This window comes from Bos grunniens, chromosome 2, assembly GCF_055505025.1.
Source record: "Bos grunniens cultivar Pamir isolate PY7600 chromosome 2, Bosgru_T2T1.0, whole genome shotgun sequence".
NCBI classification, from domain to species: domain Eukaryota; kingdom Metazoa; phylum Chordata; class Mammalia; order Artiodactyla; family Bovidae; genus Bos; species Bos grunniens.
Genome location: NC_141166.1, coordinates 39,384,772 through 39,409,435, shown reverse-complemented (window position 1 = coordinate 39,409,435; position 24,664 = coordinate 39,384,772). Strand labels below are relative to the sequence as shown.

At 36.7% G+C, this 24,664-nt stretch overlaps 1 protein-coding gene across 49 annotated transcripts in view; it reads left to right on the top strand.

Moving 5' to 3' along the window:
* Positions 1-24,664, top strand: part of MAP2 (microtubule associated protein 2) — a 298,362-nt gene that overhangs the window by 138,124 nt on the left and 135,574 nt on the right. For 44 of the 49 annotated variants that reach the window (XM_086342582.1, XM_086342896.1, XM_086342878.1 and 41 more), the window contains one exon: positions 12,886-12,953. The gene's annotated coding sequence lies outside the window, so the exon portion shown is untranslated. Of the gene's footprint in view, positions 1-12,474; positions 12,819-12,885; positions 12,954-24,664 lie in introns of those variants that run through there. The other 5 variants (XM_086342889.1, XM_086342659.1, XM_086342806.1 and 2 more) reach the window with 2 other exon arrangements.

The window sequence follows — 24,664 nt, the reverse complement described above, 5'->3', positions numbered from 1 at the left end:
ACATACTCCTTTTCCTAGTTGGAACCAGTCTGTTGTTCCACGTCCAGTTCTAACTGTTGCTTCCTGACCTGCATATAGGTTTCTCAAGAGGCAGGTCAGATGGTCTGGTATTCCCATCTCTTTCAGAATTTTCTACAGTTTATTGTGATCCACACAGTCAAAGACTTTGGCATAGTCAATAAAGCAGAAATAGATGTTTTTCTGGAACTCTCTTGCTTTTTCCATGATCCAGCAGATGTTGGCAATTTGATCTCTGGTTCCTCTGCCTTTTGTAAAACCAGCTTGAACATCTGGAAGTTCACGGTTCACATACTGCTGAAGACTGGCTTGGAGAATTTTGAGCATTACTTTACTAGCGTGTGAGATGAGTATAATTGTGCAGTAGTTTGAGCATTCTTTGGCATTGCCTTTCTTTGGTATTGGAATGAAAACTGACCTTTTCCCGTCCTGTGGCCACTGCTGAGTTTTCCAAATTTGCTGGCCTATTGAGTGCAGCACTTTCACAGCATCATCTTTCAGGATTTGAAATAGCTCAACTGGAATTCCATCACCTCCACTAGCTTTGTTCGTAGTGATGCTTTCTAAGGCCCACTTGACTTCACATTCCAGGATGTCTGGCTCTAGGTGAGTGATAACACCATTGTTATTATCTGGGTCATGAAGATCTTTTTTGTACAGTTCCTTTGTGTATTCTTGCCATCTCTTCTTAATATCTTCTGCTTCTGTTAGGTCCATACCATTTCTGTCCTTTATTGAGCCCATCTTTGCATGAAATGTTCCCTTGGTATCTCTAATTTTCTTGAAGAGATCTCTAGTCTTTCCCATTCTGTTGTTTTCCTCTATTTCTTTGCATTGATCGCTGAGGAAGGCTTTCTTAAAGGGGTAGGCGAAGCATAAAGTTTAGGGGAGGAAAGAAAAAACAGTGTCAGAATGTGGCGGTTTAAGAAAACGGTTAGTGGCTTAGGGATGTAAAAATTTCTCTCAGACACATTTGTTGGCCCAGATATTCACAATGGCTACCTTTGTAAAGAGCATATTGTCACACTCCATTTGAAAAATAAGTCACAGTAGATGAACAATGTCTAGAAAAAAATATTGAGTTAATTCTCCCAGAATATTAAATATAATTAAATCTTATCTCTTTAATTATACATTTGCTATTAGAAACAAAAGAGGAAAAAAGCCACCAAATTATGGAAAAAGGTAGTATAAATAAAATATTAATATAATTTCTAACACTGCCATCTAGAATCCTTTCCACATGAACTCTTTTTAACAAACTTGATGGCACTGTCAAGAAAGAATATTCATTTTAGGTATCGATCATGTAGAATATTTCCTTTTAATTTAAAAGCTAATGAATCTTTTATCTAGTATCTTTTATAGCTTAGAAATCTGATGATAAGGAAGAAACATAGAAGTGCCCCCACTGTCCATTCCAGTTCCCCTTTCTTTTCAAAGCTATGGTTTTTCCAGTAGTCCTGTCTGGATGTGAGAGTTGGACTATAAAGAAAGCTGAGCACCAAAGAATTGATGTTTTTGAACTGTGGTGTTGGAGAAGACTCTTGAGAGTCCCTTGGACTAGAAGGAGATCCAACCAGACCATCCTAAAGGAAATAAGTCCTGAATATTCATTGGAAGGACTGATGCTGAAGCCGAAACTCCAGTCCTTTGCACCCAATCCAGATGCGAAGAACTGACTCATTTGAAAAGACCCTGATGCTGGGAAAGATTGAAGGTGAGAGGAGAAGGGGACGACAGAGCGTGAGATGGTTGGATGGCATCACCGACTTTATGGACATGAGACTGAGTTAGCTCCGGGAGCTGGTGATGGACAGGGAGGCCTGGCCTGCTTCAGTCCATGGGGGTCACAAAGAGTCAGCCACAACTGAGCGACTCAACTGAACTGAACTGAGTTCAAATGGATTAGTACTAGCTTACCTCTCAATTACTGCTAACTCTCCAGTTCTCCCAAGTTGCTGATTATTGAAGGAGTGACAAGATTTAGAATATTGAGTTAACAATCTTCAAAGCTTGGAGAACAGTAAACAAAATAATTCCTTTTAGCAGTTTTCAAAAAGAAATAAGGATTTTATATCTAATATCATGCAATGCAACATTTCATTTTGTGTCCTTATCCAGTCTTCTGTTAAACTCTAATGTTCCTTCTTGTGGAGACATTAGATAAAATACAGGTTCATGGTTTTTCTCCTGTAATTGAGATCTAATCTTACTGCATTGTGGTCAGAAAAGATGCTTGGAATGATTTCTATTTTTTTGAATTTACCAAGGCTAGCTTTATGGCCCAGGATGTGATCTATCCTAGAGAAGGTTCCATGTGCACTTGAGAAAAAGGTGAAATTCATTGTTTTGGGATGAAATGTCCTATAGATATCAATTAGGTCTAACTGGTCTATTGTATCGTTTAAAGTTTGTGTTTCCTTGTTAATTTTCTGTTTAGTTGATCTATTAAAAATTCCAACATATGGAGGATGAACAACACCCTGCTGAATAACCAACAAATCACAGAAGAAATCAAAAAAGAAATCAAAATTTGCATAGAAACGAATGAAAATGAAAACACAACAACCCAAAACCTGTGGGACACAGTAAAAGCAGTCCTAAGGGGAAAGTTCATAGCAATACAGGCACACCTCAAGAAATAAGAAAAAAGTCAAATAAATAACCTAACTCTACACCTAAAGCAACTAGAAAAGGAAGAAATGAAGAACCCCAGGGCTAGTAGAAGGAAAGAAATCTTAAAAATTAGAGCAGAAATAAATGCAAAAGAAACAAAAGAGACCATAGCAAAAATCAACAAAACCAAAAGCTGGTTCTTTGAAAGGATAAATAAAATTGATAAACCATTAGCCAGACTCATCAAGAAACAAAGGGAGAAAAATCAAATCAGTAAAATTAGAAACGAAAATGGAGAGATCACAACAGACAACACAGAAATACAAAGGATCATAAGAGACTATTATCAACAATTATATGCCAATAAAATGGACAACGAGGAAGAAATGGACAAATTCTTAGAAAAGTACAACTTTCCAAAACTCGACCAGGAAGAAATAGAAAACCTTAACAGACCCATCACAAGCACGGAAATTGAAACTGTAATCAAAAATCTTCCAGCAAACAAAAGCCCAGGTCCAGACGGCTTCACAGCTGAATTCTACCAAAAATTTAGAGAAGAGCTAACACCTATCCTGCTCAAACTCTTCCAGAAAATTGCAGAGGAAGGTAAACTTCCAAACTCATTCTATGAGGCCACCATCACCCTAATACCAAAACCTGACAAAGATCCCACAAAAAAAGAAAACTACAGGCCAATATCACTGATGAATATAGATGCAAAAATCCTAAACAAAATTCTAGCAATCAGAATCCAACAACACATTAAAAAGATCATACACCATGACCAAGTGGGCTTTATCCCAGGGATGCAAGGATTCTTCAATATCCGCAAATCGATCAATGTAATACACCACATTAACAAATTGAAAAACAAAAACCATATGATTATCTCAATAGATGCAGAGAAAGCCTTTGACAAAATTCAACACCCATTTATGATAAAAACTCTCCAGAAAGCAGGAATAGAAGGAACATACCTCAACATAATAAAAGCTATATGTGACAAACCCACAGCAAACATTATCCTCAATGGTGAAAAATTGAAAGCATTTCCTAAAAAAAAAAAAAAAAAAAAATACAGGTTCATTTCATGCTTCCAGGAAGATCAGCCAAGAAATTCGTAAGTCCTGAAGATGATTCTGTTTGACTGAATGTCAAGTGAAAATTTTATGAAGTGAGAACTTCTCAACACTAATTCTCATAACTTTCTTTCATGGCTTGCCCATTTGTCTTATAAGTATGTTTCCCCACAGGCTGGTAGTATCTCCAGTAGTGATAGAAAGCAGTTTGCATCAACTTTCAGGTGATTGGAAAGATGAAGACAAATATGTAATGTAACTTCTAAGGATTCACAAGCAAGCAAAAAATGACTAGAATAATTTTTGTTAAAATACATAATAAATAGATGAACAGATAGCTAATTTAAAAAATCTAAAGTTCAAGGAAAGATGTACTCAAAATGGCTATAAATGTGCCGAAGATGAAAAGCCTAAAACTTTATGTTTGTTAACCAAGACATAAACCAAATAAAATATTTACATTATGAATTTAGGGATTTCTGAAACTGAATGTTCTCAGCTGATAAGCTCGGAATTCAGAATTTTTAGGAGGTAATTCCTGGTTTTTATATGAGTTTTAGTGTTATCATTTTAATTATTTGTTCATATAGGTATGAGTTCAATGAATATTTACTGTGTAGCAGTTACATACTACACAGTTCTAGGTACCTGGGATACATTAGTGAACAAAACATGCAAAGAGTTTGCCTTCATGGAGCTTACAAATGAATGAGAAGAGAGAGCAATAAAGAAAAAAAATAAGTTAAACTATATAGTGTATTAGAAAATAAGTACTATGTAAAATAGGATAAAGAAGATAAAGAATGGGGATTTCAGGTTGCAGTATTAAATAGCATGGTTAGGTTAAGCCTCCTTGAGAAGTTAATATTTGAGGATAGACTTGATGGAGGGAGTGGACTTATTTGGAAGAATCGTGCCCACAGGCAGAATCTGACTATAAATAAATTTAATTTAAACAAGACATGCATTGTGTAATATGGAATTGATATAATGTTCTTTGATGTGACCTTTAAGATTCACCATGGTATTTGATTATTTCTAACTTTGTCTAATAAAATGAGGGTAATGATTGGCCAAGACAGATATTTTATTATTACAATCTGTACTTCTAAAATAGGTTAATTGGAACAATATATTTTAAAACATACACAATAAACTCAAATTGTCAAACAGTGAAGTATTTTAAAAACACATGAGCATATATCTCACAAATGTGACACTGTACACTCTAATAATAGACCAAATAGATAGTGAATAAAATTATGATGTCTTCTTCAACTGTAGGAATGTTTGTGTTCACACATATACATCATTTAACTATGAACTGATGGAATTTGAAATAATTCTGAAAATTAAAATTCTTGTTTCTAATGCTATCTCTTTCATGCACACCTAGAACAATACATAGTCTGTTTAAAATTCTTAATTCTATGTTTAATTTTTCTCTCCATTTCTGATACCTTGAAATTGTTAAGCTGAATTACAAACTAATTAGTTCAGAAGTTTAGGGACTGAATTTCTGCTCCACCATTTACCAGCTGTATGTTCTTAGACTGTAACTAAACCTAACTGGGCCTCTTTCCTCAGCTGTGAAAGGGAAATTAATAACTCTGAATTATTGAATAAAATAATGTGTTCAAAGGGATTGGCACATTATTGGAATTTAATACTTTATATGAGAAGCATATCATATGCTTTTTTAATTGGTCTGTATCAGAATAATTGCATATAAACAACTGAAGACCAGCCAGAGGCCATATATAACATCAGGCATTACGGTATCAGTTCAGTTCAGTCACTCAGCCGTGCCCAACTCTTTGTGGCCCCATGAATCACAGCACTCCAGGCCTCCCTGTCCATCACCAACTCCCGGAGTTCACCTAAACTCATGTCCATTGAGTTGCTGATGCCATCCAACTATCTTATCCTCTGTCGTCCCCTTCTCTTCCTGCCCTGAATCTTTCCCAGCATCAGGGTCTTTTCAAATGAGTCAGCTCTTCGCATCAAGTGGCCAAAGTATTCGAGTTTCAGCTTCAGCATCAGTCCTTCCAATGAATATTCAGGACTGATTTCCTTTAGGATGGACTACTTGGTTCTCCTTGCTTGTTGGTATCATGGTGATTATTTTTTGTTTTGGTATCATGGCAATTCAGAGAAACAGCTTTGAAAAAAACCCAAAGTTAGTAGAAGGAAAAAAATCATAAAGACTGGAGCAGAAATAAATGAAAAAGAAATGAAGAACAATGTAGCAAAGAATAATAAAGCTAAAAGCTGGTTCTTTGTGAATATAAACAAAATCGATAAACCATTAGCCAGACAATTAAGAGAAAAAAGAAGACTCCAATCAACAAAATTAGAAATGAAAAAGGAAAAGTTCTGACACCACAGAAATACAAAGGATCATAAGAGACTACTATACACCAATAAAATGGACAACCTGGAAGAAATAGACAAGTTTTCAGAAGAGTACAACATTCCAAGACTGAATCAGGAAAAAATAGAAAATAGGAACAGACCAATCACAAGCACAGAAGAAGAGCTTTGTGGCTTTGTGTGCTAGAAGAGTTATGGAATCATTGTAAAAGAGGTGCTCAGTAACATCCAACTCTTTGTGACCCCAAGGACTATAGCCTGCCAGGCTCCTCTGTTTGTGGAACTCTCCAGGCAGGAATACTTGAGCAGGCTGCCATTTCCTTCTCCAGGGGATCTTCCCGACCCAGGGAATGAACCCCCATCTCCTGCATCTCTTGCACTGGCAAGCAGATTCTTCGCCACTGAGCCACCTAGGAAGTCCCTGTAAAAAAGGACAGAATTTTAAATGGACCAGAAAGGATGTGTAAGATCGGGATTGGAGAAAAAGAAGTAACCTAGTAATTATGGTGAGAATCAACGAGCAAGGAATTTGTGTGAAAGAAACAGTTTTGGAAGCATCTTAACTGTTCACTCTTTTGTCATAATAGTGCAGTTTGGTGTGTGTTGCCACAGACATGTCATACTTTGACTTGTTGATATACTTCTAAGATAGAGATTTTACTACACAGCTTTTCACTTCATTGTTTTTCACTTCACAGTTGCCTGTTAATCTATTAAAACCCTGTATAAAATATCTTCTCCCTTCTAAGTAATATATCCCCTTACAACTCATTTATCTAACAAACATAATCATCACATGCAGCCATGGTTGCATGTCACATTTTTAAAATATATGCTCACCCCAAAACCCTTTTCCATAATGTTCACTAATAGGTTCTAAAATTTGTCGTAAACAAAGAATTTCTAAACCAATGGCACCATAATATTCCACTATTACCATGAAAAATAATTGCTAGTTCAGTTCATTAAGTCATAGTCTCATTACCCTTGAAAAACCATGTTGGCAATAAAAAGCTCTCCAGATGTTGAAAGCTGTAATGATAGAACAACCAAAACTCTGATGCACTGCTGGTGGGCGTGTAAATTGATTTGAACACTTTTGAAGACAGTTTGGCAATATCTAGTAAAGTTGAATGTATGTCTACTTTATGACCCACTAATTCCATTTCTAGGTGTATACCCCAGAGAACTAAATATGTTTAGAGTAACAAATTTAAGAGTACTGGGTAAAAGTATAATTATTATTTCTCTTACTAATTTTTAAAGTGCACATTATAGTAATTATAGTCAATTTTCAGAAAGCCATTTCAAAGCATTTTGGCCATGAGACAGTACTAATTTATTAATTTTTCTAATTTAAATAATCTAATGATTAAAATTTAGCATATTTAAGACCAATAGAAGTATGATTTATCAAACAAGCTCTTTCTCAGCTGATATTTAGGAGCTGATAGTCCCATGCTAGGTACTTTGCAGAATCTAAAGAAAGTAGGAGACAAATCCCTGTTTTAAATAAATGTGTATCCTTTCATGGAAATTACCAAAAAAAATGGATTCCGTGGGAAAAAATGATTTTTAGTACAAATAAAAGACTATATTCATAAGGAAGACTGAATATATAGAACAAGTAAGTCAATATAGAATCCAAAAACTTCTCTTGTCCTTAAATACTCCAACTTAATAAATAATATTGTGATTTTCACACTTACTGTTTGAAAGATATTTTTTGAGTGCTAGATATTCCAGGCACTGTCTTAGTGTTGCTTTAGAGATTAGTGGCCCAAACATGTTAAGATGACTTCCTTCATGACCTAGAGAGTGAGGCAGGTAATAAATGAAAGTGAAATGAGTTAGTCGCTCAGTCATGTCCGACTCTGCAACCCCATGGACTGTAGCACCCCAGGCTCTTCTGTCCATGGAATTCTCCAGGCAAGAATACAGGAGTGGATAGCCATTCCCTTCTCCAGGAGATGAACCTGTGTCTCTTATATTACAGGTGGATTCTTTACTGTCTGAGCCACCAGGGAAGCCCCAGGTAATACATAGTAAACATAAAAAATAAAACTTTATGGTATGATAGAAAGTGGTAAGTGCTATGGAAAAAGGGAAAAGTGGAGCAGGGGATGAAGGGCTACAAAAGGGACAGGACTGCAGTTTTCATTATGGTAGTTAGAAAAGTCCTAGTTTGGAAAATGATATATGACCAAGAACTTCAAAGAAGTAAGAAGGAAATACCTCCATTAGCCATTCCTAATGGGCTTAAAGGGTGATAGAGAAATACACAGACCCATATCCATAAGGAACAAAACCAAGAGTCTTCCAGAAGAACCACAGGGGTAAGCTAAACCAAACTTGGGATTGAGGGATTCATAAAGATGAGGACCTGAGATAAAGCAGATAACCCAGGGGCAAAGATAGCATGTCTCATCAAAGTGAGAAAAGGAATTGTGAACTTAGATTTCTGTTTACTTCTGTGTTCCCCTCAATATAATTGAAGTTCCTTGAGTAGGAAATGTTTTCTTTTTTTCCCATACCTAAATCCTATGAATGTGTGCCATTAAAATTGGTTAAATGAACCGGCAAATGGTGCTACATGACAGTTGAGCCTCATAAACATAAATATAAAGCATCATGCAAGTCTCTCAATTATCTGGTGTCTTAGTGTTATCAGAGTAGAACATACTTAAAGTCAAGAATTATGTTTTCCAACTTAGCATGAATGAAATACACTTGATCCCAGGAACCTGGATATCAGAATATTACTGCGTTAACACTGGGTTTTTCAGAAACTTGCTTACAAGAATATTGGCTGCTTCTGGAAGCCTAGTCCATAAGAAATTTAGGGTAATTCTGGAATCTTGGTCTCCATGCACCTTGGCCTATAGGAATCCTGCATGAGTCTGAAACATTGTTCTCTGATAGCAGTCTCATGTAATTCTGAATGCTTTATCAAAAGAATCTCATGTGGTTTGGGAAGGTTGGTTTATTGGATTTTGTGATATGGATAATGGAGGTATTTCCATTTTGTGATTCTGAATTTTGGCTTGTTAGAATTTTATGTGAATCTAGAATTTTCGGTTGAAGAAATCTTGTCTAATTCTATAACCTTGGCCAATGAGAGTCTTACACGATACAGAATCCTGGCATATATAATAGCACAGCATTTTAGAACTTTGGCCAGTAAGAACTCGGTCTGAGCATATAAGGGCTTTCCAGGTGGCTCTAGTGGTAAAGAAGCTGCCTGCCAATGCAGGTTAGAGGTAACAGACATGGGTTCAATCCCTGGGTTGGGAAGATCCCCTGGAGGAGGACATGGCAACCCATTCCAGTATTCTTGCCTAAAGAATCTTATGGACAAAGGAGCCTGGCACGCTGCAGTCTATGGGATTGTACAGAGTCAGACAGGACTACAGCGATTTAGCACATACACACACGTGAGCATATAACTGGTGTGTAGCAGCATGATGTGGTTTCAGAATTAGTTAGTTCAGAACTAACTTTAGTAGTTATAAAGTGTGATTGTGAAACCTTAAAAAAGAGAATTCTGTGTTACATATAGAGCTTATTCTACAAAAGACAAATTAAAGTAATACTTCCATTAACAAATGGTAACAGTGAAAAGGAAAAGAATACTCATTCTCATTGACTGAACCAAGTATCCACAAATATTAAAATGATTCCCAAGGAATATTAAATATTTTTGGAAGCTGAGCTGATTTTTAAACTGACCAAGACCATTATGTGTGCTTTATGAGATCAAATGACAGTCTTGTGCATCATTTTTTTTTTTTTGCTTGCCTAGAAGTGAACAATAGAGGACAGCCTATTAAAACAAAATATTTGCGTTGAAAAAATAACCTTAATGTAAAAAATCACTGAGAAAAAAAATTGGCATGTCATAGAAAGATTATATTTAAAGGGACATTTTTTAAAAGAAAAAATCCTAACCACTATGGAGGATTCACTGAAACCTGAAATCTCTTGTAATTATTACCTAAGGTAACCATATTTTTTTACTGTGATTAATTTCTTGTAGAGCTGACATGCTGAGGGCAGAGGGTAGTATTGGTAGCAGCAGCTATGCTTTAAATGTCAAAAAAAGCAACATGACTCTACTTATCAAAGAGTTGAACACGATTTAGCAACTGAACAACAACAAATCAATGAGTTAACTTAAGAGCAATGACTCATAAGAACTGAACGTCTTTCAGAATGTTTTAGAAAGGAAATAAAAGCAAGGTCAAAATCCTACTCACATTTTTTTACTGAATATCTCAGAAAGATTTTAACAAATATTGCGCCTCCCAGTGGTTGCTTTGAGTATTTTTTTCTTTCTTTCTAAAAAATTTTACGTGAGCTCTCAATTTTGCAGCTTCATTATTGGCACCCCAGGAAGGTTCACATTGTCTATAACTAGGAGGAACCTTGGGAGGCTGATTCAATTCGATTGCCCAATTTCATGCTTGCAGAAAGAATGATGCCAGGGATGAGAGAGTGCTTAGTATATGATGATTAAGTTCAGAGTCAACAACATAGGTTCACAACAGGGCAATCATGCTTTATTCATCTGATTGCCAGACTGGAAGTAAAAGAAAAGCAGTGACATAATTACTCCAGATTCCCTAGACCTGGAATACAGTACAGCATAGCTATGAAGCAAAGCTGGTCTTTGGAATGATTGCAATGCATAGTTTTAAAGAGGAGGATCACTGCTTTAGCAAATAAAAGAAGACTTACAAAATCACAGACAAAAAGGGTGTTTCTGGAATCTGTTTTGCTTGCAGACAGAATGGAAGAGAGCACAGAAAGAAAGTTACTTGGTCAGAGAAGAAAAACAGGGACCTGAACTAGGAGACTAGGATGGTGTTTCTGTTGGATCTCCAGCCAGCTTTGTGACCTTTGTCAGATTCTTTGGGCCTCAGCTTTCTCACCTGAGAAACAAAGGGTGTGCACTAGGCTGAGTGGTGTCCATGAATACAGGATAGTGTCAGAGGCAAGAAATATCAGGATCCATCTCATACAAAAGAACCAAACGTATGAAAGCAAAATTAGCTAGTGATCCAAAAATGGAGAACGGTGGCTGATATAGAATGCATATTCATCCTAACGCATTCAAAATCTAATATGAAAAACTGATAGAGACAGTTCTTTCCAGAAAGAAAAAACATGAAGCATATCTTTCTCTCTCTGAATTTCCTCCACGGTAGCTTCTCCTTCCATCTCCTCTATCATCACCTTATTTTTTTCCCTACTTTCTGTTTCCGGTAACCATGGTGATGCTCCCTCCCAGCAACCTTCTTTGCAGCCGGCCTTTTTGGTACACATGGAATTTTGCTCCATTCACTGATGCAGAGAGCTAGCTAGCAATGCTATAAAAATTTATTTATTAACATTTCCCCCCATCCCTTTTGTCCATGAAATAAATGCTGGGAATGATTTCATACTTAACCTCCCTACATAAAGGGCACTGTAAAATAGGGATATTCAACTGTTAATTTCAGTTGCTAACATAAAGGGGATACTGATTATGCCAGAGATTCAATTCCCTGTCTTGGTCCTGGGGGACTGTAAAGTCTCACTACTCAAGCTGGTTGCTACCTCTCTTTGCCTTTGTATGTGAAAGGAATAAAATAGATTGCCTCCAGAAATCACACATCAACCCTGGTTTCCTAATCCTCTTTGTTTTTGCTGCATTCTCCTTTGTAAGGAAACCATTGCCAAGGGCGTAATTATCACAGTTACAAGGGGATCAAATTTTCCATAAGAAAATATACATGATTGTGCGCATTTCTCTAATGAACCTATTTATTTGGACTATAAATAAGCAGTATGTGATACTCAGTTTTAAAACTATTGTAATTATCTGTCAATGACAAAACATCAAAGAATCTTTCTGATGTCATAAATGCAGATGATAAAAATTCTCATAAACTATCATTTAGTTATGTCCAGTTTGTGGAGCCCAACTTATTTGTAATCCTATATGCCAGCAAACGGTTTCTCTGTTTAAGCACAGGGGTTGTGTGTGTGTGTGTGTGTGTGTGTGTGTGTGTGTGTGTGTGTGTCTGGCATTAACACAAAGGAGAACAGATGATGACATTCATAGGCTTATAGACTCGACTCCTGGGGACACACTTGGATGGATGCAATTAAGATGCCTGTCAGGCATTTGATACCAGAAGCCCCTGTGCAAACCGCTAAATCATACGCCAGGACTGCATCTTATTGTCAGTGAATGATGGCGGCACCGGGTGGCTTGTCATCATTCTCGAAAATTCTGAGGCTAGTGAGCTCTCTCTCCCTCTCCCACTCGCCTTATTTTCCTTTTCGCCACTGCGGGGACTTTTTCTAATTTGCAGCTTCCCTTTCCCGACACACACAGACAGGAGCTGGTGGCTTGCAGACTGCGTCTGTCTGGAGCTAGAGAGCCTGAGCCAGACCGCGGAGATCATGTTCCGGGACAAGGATTCTGCTGCAGTTCTCAAAGGCTAGACTGGGGTGGTATCGCTGCATAGGCGCTGGTAATGGTTTGGGGTTTTTTTTACATTTTATTGTGCTCTCTTTTTAATCCTTTTTTTTTTAAAAGGATCTTTTTGTGATCTCAAAGTGAAATGCTTTTAAATTCCTTACCGAGCTTCCTAAAAAAATCAAGTACTGCGTTTTTTGTGCTACAGATCTCAAGACGTAGATTTCTTATCTGGATATAAAGAATGCTTTTGCTTACTGGTGAGTTACAGTTTTTAATATTGAGTTAATATATCTATACATGAATTTTTTTCTTTTGTTTCGGTAGATCCTTCAGATTGTTGTCTCTAATCGAGGAAACATTGATTGGAAACTACTCATTCAGAAAATTAAAAGGTACCACATGTTTTGTTTGGGTGTTTAAATGAGGGAAAATCAGGGAGGATTTGGAATGTTTTATTTAACCTCTCTATGTTTGATATTTTATCCTTAAGCCTACGCTGATCATTGTCTATAGCATGTATGATTTGCTTTGCAGAGAATGCCGTTATCCAAGGCTGTTTTGATTCTAAGATGTCTAAAGAATTGTGTTTTTTGTCTATATTGCAAGTTGTTAGCAAATATCAACGTTTCTGGCTTATTTGGGGATTTCTATCATTGTAACAACTTTAAAAATGTGCAAAATTCTCTCCTAATAAAAAATTCAATAACTTGAATTTAAGAGAAATATGCCAAGTAATGATTTTATCTGAAGGAATCTTGCTATTAAGTGATATTTTTTAAATGGCTAAATGAAATGGCTTGCCCTTCCCAGGTGGAATAAGCGCTAGAGACTCCCAGGAATGACTCAGTATTGTTGGGTTTTGCGAATAAAATGTTTTAACTTCTTCACTAATGATTTAGTCTTTGGTACTGTATTATTTTAAAGGCTGAGGTTGTTCGTTATTGAAAGAACTGATTTTATATGTTTTATTTAGCATTGACAGCATAAGAAAGTAATCCTTCATCTTGTCATTAAAGCAGTTGAATCATTGATCCTGGGCCTTATGCCTTCCATTAAAAATATGAATTTTCAAATTCAGCATCAGGATATATATTGATTGGAGATACCGATTATGGGTATTACCTTTTCCTTAATTCTTTAAGATGAGCTTTGACTTGAACGAATATTCACGTTGATAAAATCAGAATTCGTAATTTGCCTTTTAAAAAATGGAAGACATTTTCTGCCTTGCTGAGAAGATCAATACATCTTTTAAGTCTTTCCTTGGTATTCACATAGGATTTCTCCATAAGACTTACCAGTCCAAAATATTTTTGAAAGGGAGGTTCTTTTTTTTTAATGTACTTCAAAATGGCTAATGTTTAACTACTGGTGTTGAAATACCAGAAGTATGCAAGTGTACACCTGTGACTCTGAATATTTGTGGCAGTTGAAGGAGATAAATGTCCTTGTTTAATTTTCTCTGCAGTGTGTAATTATGAGAACTTTAATTTATTCATTCCACAATCGCTTATTAAGAGTCTTGCTGCTGTGGGTAGTTATTGTGGGAGAGAGGGAAGGGCAGATGCCCCTGTCAACCCCTTCCAGAGTGTAGGCACCATCACATAATATTTTTGCACAGAAGAATGAATTCATTAAAATAAATCAGTGTGTTCTAAAAAAGGAAATTGCATTATTTCAGATAGTGAACAAAATCTAATAGACTTGTCTCAGAAATATATGAAATAGATTGTATTTTTCCTCAGAAATTTCTCAGTGGAATCATGTATGAAATACCCAAACAGGACTGACTATTCCTCCTGAATACTGTAAAACCCTTAGGACCATTCTCTCTTTGTTGGCTTCACTCAGAGTGAGTGAAAACATCTCATGTTTGGTGATTAAAAAAAAATCTATCTGGAATTTGCCCGTTTAACTAAATATCTACAGTTTATATTTCAAGTGAGAATCTGTTTCCTGATCTTCAGACTCTTTTAGTTACTCCCTATATTAATTTTGAACTTTGGGGTATTTACATGAATTGAAAAAGGTTGAAGCTACTATTTAGCCACTAAAAAATGTACTCATTATATTGTCAATAGGCATTAATCAGCTCTGTTTCAATTTTTACCTGTGTATTGGAGAGGTGGTGTATTACCTCACAAATCCTCAGATTCTTATATCTTATAGAACCATTTTAAAATTCATCTTGGGGTACGTTGATAGATTTTGGGTAGTAAATCAAAATTTATTCAAATAGTCTGTTACATTGTCAAATCAAAATAGAATCTGGCTACTGGACAGTAAGAGAGTCAGGGACCTGTATCACGGTTTTTCTAATCAATATCATCTTGACGTGAGTTAATTCCTTTGCTGATTTGTTTTTCACTCGTATCTTCAGCATGTAGAATAGTCCCTGGACCACAGCAGAAATTCAATAAATATTTATTTAATTATGTGATGGATAAATGACTCGTCAATATTTTCTCCCTTTACTTTTTTGTTCTTGTTTTTCATGAGATAACAGGCTGTAAAACAGACATTTTGTACTTTTTTTTCAGTTACCCCTAAAATTAACCAAAATTCATTAAATAATTAATGCTAGGTAGAAAATCAGGCAAACCATGCATAAAAAATTTCTTCAGGCTATATGCAAAAGTATTTTTTTTTCTGGTTTAAGGTTAAGATGGAAAGAATTTTTGAAATGTCCCCTTTCACTTTCACCAGCTAGGGTGCTAAACTGCAGCATGAGTTTTGCTTTATGGATGCTTCCTAAACACTGTTCCCAGACTTGGCGTTATTTACTGCTCGGCATGTCTTCAGCCAAAATTTTGGTGCCGCAGACGGGGGTTGAGGGGGGGTGCTCACTCTCTCTCTCAATGTAATACTAAGAATGATGTCATAATCTTCTTAAAGCTTGCTTGCTTATTAAGGACTACTAAGTATGACATCACTTTATATATATATGCTTACATACGTGTGTATAATCTGTAAGGAAAGTTCTAGAATCATAATAGCTTTAGGGAATGCTATTCTTTCTTCTCACTTATTTTTATTAGTAAAACTATAATTTTTGTTATTAACTATGTGTTAGATAATATCGTAAGCCCTTAAGGTATGTTATTACATTTTAACTCTCCCTACAACTCTAGGAGTTGGGTATGGTCTCCATGTTATGAATGAACCGAGATTCCAATTGGGTAATCAACACAAGACTGGCCCAAAGTCCTTCATATTAACCACAGCATGCTTCATTTCTTTCTGGTAGATTTTTTGGCTCAGAGTCATTATTTTAATACTTTATTATGTACACAAAATATATGTTACTGAAATAAGGTTAAAAGAGTATCCTTGTAGATTCTTGTTTTTATATATTAGGTAGGAGTGAATGCATCTTCAAGTACTTCACTATAATGTTCAAACTCTGGTATATTTTATATTTTTAATATATATTTTATACTTAACCTGAGGATTTTTATTCTTGGAGGATATCAGATAAATTAGAGAATTTTGAAATAAGTGCACAAAGAATCTCCTGTCATTACAGTCAAGTCATGTTACTGAATTGCATCATTTATATAAGAAAATCAGCCAGAAAAATTCAGGTACTAAATCATATAACTGATTCCATATCTTGCAAAGGCTCTTTTTAATTGAAATAATAGAAGTTTCAAATGGCCAAAGCAGATAAACAAGCAGGGAACAGTGTGAAGATACCACACTCAACCTTAAATTACGACTCAACTCAGAGAAATACCTGAGGACACTTACAATCACACAGATATGTATTAGGATACTGTCCTTGAAAGGGAATGTATACAACAGAACACCTTTTGAGCTCAGTTGGGTACAGCAGATTAAAACCAGAAAGTAGCATCCAGGCTCATTAGTACCATAAGAGACACATGAATAATTTCTTAAGGGACTTCTTTACAGGGCAGGACTGCTAACAGTTGAGCAGAGGCACAACAGTGGAGGACGGCTTTTGAGGTGGAACTTAGGGATGAATGGGTGTATTCAAGGGAGACAGAATGCCTAGAGGAGCTCCAGAAAGAACAAACAACTTAGCAAAGGGACCAGAGACAGTGAACATGCAAGGAAAGCATAGACTGATCTTATTTATATTCTAGAATGCAGGGCAGAAGAAGGGGAATCTTGGAAGATAAGGATGGAAATGTATGTGAATACTGTTAGGTTGTACCATACGAAATGCCTAGTACTTTACTCTTTTTGGCTACAAAATAAAAATTTCATTCAGCTCAGTCAAATACATTGAAAAATGACTATAAATGCCAAGTCAAGGAAATGTTTTCAGTATTCACTGAAAAGCTATGGACTGTGTTTTGAATAAGAGACCGCAATGACCTGCACTATATTTTCAGAGGACTTACTTTATAGCTCTGTATATGACAGGATTGTGTGTGAGAACATACTGAAGAAAGCATCACTTTGGAAGCTGTCATGGGATAATCCAGGAAAAAAATAAAGGCTCCAAGAGAGTGTTGACAGTGGGCATTAAAAAAAGAGGTCATGAAAATGAAAGATGTTTCTGGGCTCAGATTCATACACTGAGAATAGCAAAGCCTGGATTGGTAGGAGGAGTGAAAAGCAAAAGGACTCATGGTAACTCTGCCATTTGAATTCGACAACCAGAAAAATAAGGGGAGAAAGGTAGGTAAGAGGTGTTTTTGGAAAGAGCTTTCCTTTTATTTTTATTGCATCCCTAGTCTCTGACAGACAGTCTAGTACATAGTGGACAGCCAATACAGGCTGACTGAATGATGAGAGAATGCATATGGAGAGGCCAGTTTAGGCCATGAGTGGAGGTGGGTGGACTGGTCCAGTAAATTGCAGGACATGTAGATCCAAAGCTGAGAAGATGAGTCAGGGAAGTAGGATGTGAATGACATTGTCAGGAAAGATAAGAAGAGGGCCAGAGAGGAAAGTCTTGACAGCATTCACATTTAGGATACAGAACGAGGGATGGGATGACAAAATCAAAGGATTTTTTTTTTTTTAAGCAAAGAAAAAAGACAAGGCTAAAGTGCAAATTCTTCAGAGAAACTGAAGAATGAAAATAAAAGACTGCTGAACTTACTATTTCAGGTTATGTTTTCTATTATAAAAAGCAATAAATCTGTATTTTCTAAAATTTAGAAGAGTATAAGAAAGGAAATACTAGCCATCCATAACACAAGCCAGAGATTATGCTTGACACTTTCCTGACCTTTTAGCTTATTTCATCTGTTGTATTTACATTTACATAATGAAGATTAGGACAGTACAGTTTGAAACCTGCATTGTCTCAATAATCTCACCACATTTTTCCACCTGCATAATATTCTATCCCATAGACATTGAACACATTTATTCCCCATTGTTCGTAAGTTTTCACTGTCATCGCAATTCTGCAGTGGGATACTTTGTATATCCCTCTTACAGGATATTTCGAGTGATTTCCAATGGATATTTCCTAACAGCAGAATCACTATATTTTAAATTGTCAAATTCCTGGTCAGATATAATTTGCCGGTTTCAAAATTAGCCCCAGCTTTACTCCAAGAAAAGGAATCTAAAATTACATTAGGCACCTGCCATGTGCCAGCCTCTGTGACAGGCACTTTAATTATCACAGTGACTCCAATGTAGATTCTTAGATATCCACTTAGAAAATGAAGGGCCAGGAACTAAGGACAACCACACAGGTTTAGCACCAATTTTGAACTGGGTCTGACTCAGACCAATCAAACTGTGGGGACAGAAGCAAGATCTGGAGAAGAGGATAAATAAATAGGGATATGAAAATAATAGAAAACATGCTTAAGAAGACCAGGGTTCAAAGGAAAGAGAATAGAATATACAAGGCATGGAGGCTGGTGACTACCTCCCCCCTCCCTTACTAACAGGGGAAGTCCTAAACTGAAAGGAGAGGGCAGATAGAGATAGCGGGGTGAGGCGCGGGGAGGATGCTATGTTTGGAAGCAGAAGAAGGACACATTTAAGGAGCAGGGTCTTAGTGGAAAGGAGATAGAGAGCGTAGACAAGGATATGGCCTTGGTAGGCAACATTCATCTTCCCTACAGATGAAAGTGGAGCAGAAGAAAGTGAGAGTTTCTAGTGGTAAAGGGAAGATATGGGGACCTTACATATCATCCAGACTTTATCTCAGACTGGAGGAAAATTTACTTATTCATTCAGTGAATGTTTATTGAGCATCAATTTCATGCCCTTTTCCTGCCCTAATGGAAGTTTCTTTCTAGACAGGGGAAATAATCAGTGGATAAGCAAAATTAAAGGATTATGGAGTCAGTCATATAGAGAATGGGCAATCAGGTATAAGAGTAGGTACTGGGAGGTAAACTTCTCAAACTTTACAGCAGAGTTGAATCCACTGAGAATCTTATTAAAATAAAGACTCAAATCAGTGGGTCCAAGGAGGGGCCTGAGTTTATATATTTTAACCAGCTCCCAGGTGATGTTGGGATTCCCAGGTGGCTCACTGGTAAAGAATCTGCCTACCAATGCAGGAGACATGGGTTTATTCCCTATGTCAGGAAGAAGATCCCCTAGAGAAGGGCATGGAAACCCACTCCAGTATTCTTGCCTGGAGAATCCCATGGACAGAGGAGCCTAGTGGGCTACACTCCATGGGGTCTCAAAGGAATCAGACATGACTTAGTGACTAAACAACAGGTTATGTTGATGCTGCTGAACCGTGGACCATGCTTTGATCCTCAAGAGGTTAGATGGCAAATGTCCAGACACTCCCACCGCCCCCAAAAAACTTCAGAATAACTGGAGTTGTTGTTATGAGCAAGTCAAATGTGAGTCCTTCTCTTCCTGCAGTAGCACTGCAAACTTACAAGCCTCTTTGATGATGTAAGAGAGATTTGTTCCTTTTAACTTCTAAACTTTTTCAATTTCAGCCAGTTACTTTATGAAAGATCCATTAAACCAGTCCTAATGAGCTACTGACATTTCCTTCTTTCTGCCCATGCTCAATGCTTGTTCTGCTGTATAATGAATTCTTGTGGCTCTGGTTTGGGGATGTGATTGCGTATAACCCTGGGCCGTTTCTTAATTCCAGTTCTGTTCCCTGCTTCATAATTTCTTTGGACTTTTAACCTCTTCTCTGCCTGAATGTTCAGCACCATCCTGGCCTGCTAAATTCTCTGATCTGTTAGCACTTCACATCCCTTATGTTCCTCTGTGCTGAGTAGCAAAGCTTCCCAATTTTCATATCCCATCTTCTTGCCACCCATACCCTAACATAAGTCTTGGAGGACTGTGCATAGTCACAGGAGGCTATTGAAGATAGTCTCTAATTTCAAGAATGCATATTTTTCCAACATAATCATCTCCCTTTGGAGGACTGTTTTGGTTGGTGACAGCAACCTGCATTCCTCTGAAGGAGGCATGCATGTATTGGTAGACAATGTTTAGAGGGGTTGTGTTCACAAGAAGTCTTGACAGACTCCATCTTGAGGGATGTTATCCTTCAGCCACCACTTCTAGGCTCTCAATCCTCCCTTATAGCTGCAGGAGCACGGGTGCCTTTACTTGTTTAATTCCTTGCACAGCACACTTTTCAGCTACGAAATAGGTAGGTAGGTTTAGTCACTAAGTTGTGTCTGACTTGCGACTCCATGGACTATAGACCGCCAGACTCCTCTGTCCATGGGATTTCCCAGGCAAGAATACTGAAATGGGTTGCCTTTTCCTTCTCCAAAGGATCTTCCCAGCCCAGAGTTGAACCCAGGTCTCCTGCATTGCAGGCAGACTCTACCAACTGAACCACCAGGGAAGCCCCATGAAATAATTAAGAAAATAACAAATCAAATAAATACAGCATTTTATTAAGAAAAAAAAAAATCTTGAGTGCCTATTAAACGTTTGTGATGTCCTCATACTTACAGCATTTATCCTTTGCTTAAAAGGCTATTTCTAAGTCATACCATGACCAGATCTTTAGACCTTGTCACTGTCATTCTGTAATTCAGTGTTTACTTTAACAGCCAAATAGGCAAGAGCAGTGCCATTAGTGGTTTTAAGTTGAAAATTCCAGTGAAATATAAAATTTGTTTTCATATGAACAGAAGTCAACTTAGATAGAAAAACCTTTTCAAGGAGAAAACTTGGGGAAAATCCTTGAGGAAAGAGACCATGTCTTAAGACCTCTTATTGCTTCTTAGTCTTCCTTGCTGTCTACACAGAAAATGCCCATAATAATATGTCAAATTGAAGCTAAGAAAATGAGCATGTATGTGAAACTCAAGTCTTTCTATAATGGACAGTGTTGGTCTTCTGTGCATAATCAAACTGGGGTGGTAAAATTCCAGGCTTAAATGCTATTTTTATGCTCTTTTGTCATCCATTCAATTGTTAAGAGTCTTGGGGTATACAGGATAACCTTTGGTGTTTCTGACACAAACTCTCCCTCTCCCGCCACCGCCCCCCTCCCAAGTCTGAATCAATCTTCAGTTTTTGTGGATTCCATTTGGATCTGCCTCAGATGGTTGAATTTTCTTTCTTCAGATTCTCTCTGGTGTTAATGACTCTGGATTATGACCATTTAAAGCAGTGGAAGTACATTGACCCATGTCTGGCGATTGTTAAAGCAAAGCTACTTCATTTGACAGATTATGGCCAAAAGATAGTTCTTTGCATTGTGTAGCAACTTGGGAAATGATGTTTCTTTTCAGGAAGATCATATGTTTTATTTACAAGGTGAATATTAGCACTTAGTTTCCTTTAAAAAGATTTTCCCTTTGCACTGTAGAATTTTCTCACAGTAAGAGTTCATGGTTATGTAGAGAGAATAAGGTGCAACACACAGGCATTTAGGATTCCTCTGACAAAGTGCCTGAGAGCAACTGGCTAGCACAATTTTGACCATAGCTGCAGGTGAATTTGTGATATTCTAGAATCTTAGAATGCACAACTTCACTGCTTATACTTTAAATAATTGAGGACAGAAATTCCTAAAATGACTGACTTTCCAAGAATTTCACTGATACTCGAGGAAATATGAGATCTAACAATGAAAACATTTAAACAAACACTCATGGTCCTGACTAATTCATTTACTCTCGTCCACTGCTGTACTTTTCCATTCTGCTCTGCTCAGTCGCTTCAGTTGTGTCCGACTCTGTGCAACCCCATAGACAGCAGCCCACCAGGCTCCCCCATCCCTGGGATTCTCCAGGCAAGAACACTGGAGTGGGTTGCCATTTCCTTCTCCAATGCATGAAAGTGAAAAGTGAAAGTGAAGTCACTCAGTCGTGTCCGACTCGTAGCGACTCCATGGACTGTAGCCTACCAGGCTCCTCCGTCCATGGGATTTTCTAGGCAAGAGTACTGGAGTGGCTTGCCATTGCCTTCTCTGACTTTTCCATTATAAGATGGTAAATAGTAAATCAAAGGGATATGATAAAGTAATATATATAGTATATAGCTTAATATGTGCTTGCATTTTTCTTTCTACTCTGTATGTTTTGCTCACAAAAAGACCCAGGATATAGATTTTGGATCATAAAATTGTTACATAATGTGACCGGCTAAGAAGTTGCATTTAGATCTTTTAAAAAATCAGTACCTCTTTTCAAATGATACAAAGCATTTTCCAATACATGGCATCCCAAAACTCACAGCAGTCTCACAGGGGTAAGAATATCAGGTCTTGTTATATTTATTAATTACAGATGAGAAAACTGAAGTTGGAAGAATGCAATGAGCTTCCCAAGTCACTCCACTAAAAATGGTGAAGGTGGGATCTTACCCTTGTTCTGTCCCCCAAACCTTTACTTTCTACTGCTCTGTAGCCAAAACAGAAAAATTAGTGGATTGTCCTAAACCCGTACTCTTTTAATAATGCACTGACTTGACTGCGAAAATAAAAAGCCCATTCCAAGTTAGTTGTGACCTCCACTCAGTGGATTGCCCTGCCCTGCCAAAAGACTCCTGCCCTTTAGAATCCTGGATGAGCATGGCATGGAGCTCAGTAAATATTAGTTATTTACTGAGTACTATTTACTAGCTATTTACCAAGTATGTATTTAAATACTAGTTATTTATAAAAACAGTTATTACTGAAATGGTTTTAAACTTTTCAGTTTAAAGGGAGTTGAAAGGGAGATAAGTCTAAATATATCACAGAATATGTAATTTTATGTATTTAAAAAGCATGTGATGGAGGGATAGATGAATAAAAATTCATTGTTTAATTCTAAGTTTCACAGAATTTTAGTCAAGTGGTAGACAACTCAGCAAGAACCCAAGATCACAAATAAAATGATTAAAGCTTCATAAAATCACATCTATGTGATGTTTCATGGTGTTTCAAAATAACCAGACACTTCACTTGAGCATCCAAGGTCTACACTGACTCCTCCACATCCCTCATTATCCTTGGCACACACTCTTCAATTTTTTAATTATATATTTTTAATCATATGTTGATTTCCCAGAATTTTTTCCCCATTCTCTGATTGATGCTTTTCTGTAATTCATTTTTAGAAGGAAGTTTATTTAAAGTATGGAATATTCTTTTACATCTCTCTCAGAAAGATACCTATAAAGTTCTCTTTTGTTCCCTGAATCATTTCTAGTTCTCCAGGAGTTACTTTTTAAAGTATTTTTCTTATTCATGGCACTGTTTTTTCTCAAATGTCTTGATTTGAAAGGTTTTTGTTTGTTTTAAATGAATGAAGAACTAGGCTGAGGATCTTAGGCAACTAATTATAAGTTTCCTCTGCAGTTGTGCAGATCTGTATTCCCACTCACTGTGAAGGCTGACTGCAAGTTTTGGGCCAGTGAACAGAGTCTGTCAAGCAACAGACTCCCAGGAAGAGCATGGAGGTGGAACCAGTGAGTGAGCTGGTTAGGGTACCCACAGTTCCACAGTGGTGGTTCAGTTTTGCATGGATTTATGCTTACCAGAACTGTGTGTAAGACTGTTTGCCTGCTTTCATTGAAGACTAGTTTTTATTTTTACTGTTGGGGGGCAAAAGCATCTTCTGTCAGCTGTATATGTACTAGCAAAGGAGAAGAAGAGAAAGGATCTCAATTGTTTAAATACATTTCTTAATCAATTGCATGATATTGGTTTCATAGCCCCCTTGGACTCTGTATTTTCAGCTCGGAGTTTCAGGTTTCCTTGGGATAGACATGAATTTCTAGCAGCAGTTTCCCTAGTGTTTTTTCTCTTTCTATCTCAGCCTACCTGCTTTCTGGCTTCTAGAATATCTTCAAACTCTTGTTAGAGTTACATTATTTTTCAACATTTTTACCATTTTAAAGGAGATCATATTTAATTTTTCTTACTCTGAATTTTCACAACATCAATATGTGTTTACATTGCACTTTTTTTTACACTAGTTACATTGTCCTGCATTTACTATTTACTAGCTAATGGAAATATTGTTTCCCTTTTGGGGGGCTTTTTTCCTATAAAATAAAGGTGGGTGCTGTTTGATTTTCAGGGTTCAGATGGAATGTATAAACACATATCAAAAGCTATAAAGTAGAAAATAAATATAAGCTATCTTTGTCATGGATCCAGAATAACAAATAAATCCAGACCTCCCTACCCAATAGAAATTGCAAAGTGATACCCAGTAGATACTAGAACTAAAATGCTATATGCAATTCAAAAGAACCAAAAATTATATGTTAGTAGTAATATTAAAATAAGCGATTGTTCATGGATATGTTTTTTTACCTAATGGAAAGACAAAGATAAAAGCAGATCAAGAATGTAGTGGGTATAATATAGTTAAAATAAATGTAAATCTAGGTTTAGCATAGGATATACAACTTAATATGATCATTTTGGTTGGTAAAATTAAGAATGTGAATATTTAGGTAATAATGAATATAATATAGTACAGTTAATTAGCTGTCACAAAAATATTATTTCATATGGGTTCAGTTCATTGAAGATTTTCTTCTCTCAGAGAGGTTGGGACTTGAAGCACCTAATAAAAGGAAAAAAATTTTAATAACAATAACAGTAGAGTGGCTTAATTGTAAAAATTGAAAAAAAATGTTAAGACAAAATTAAATGTAGAAAGAGTCACAGCGATCTTTGACGTCAGCATACTAGGAACCATTTGTGGAAAATTGA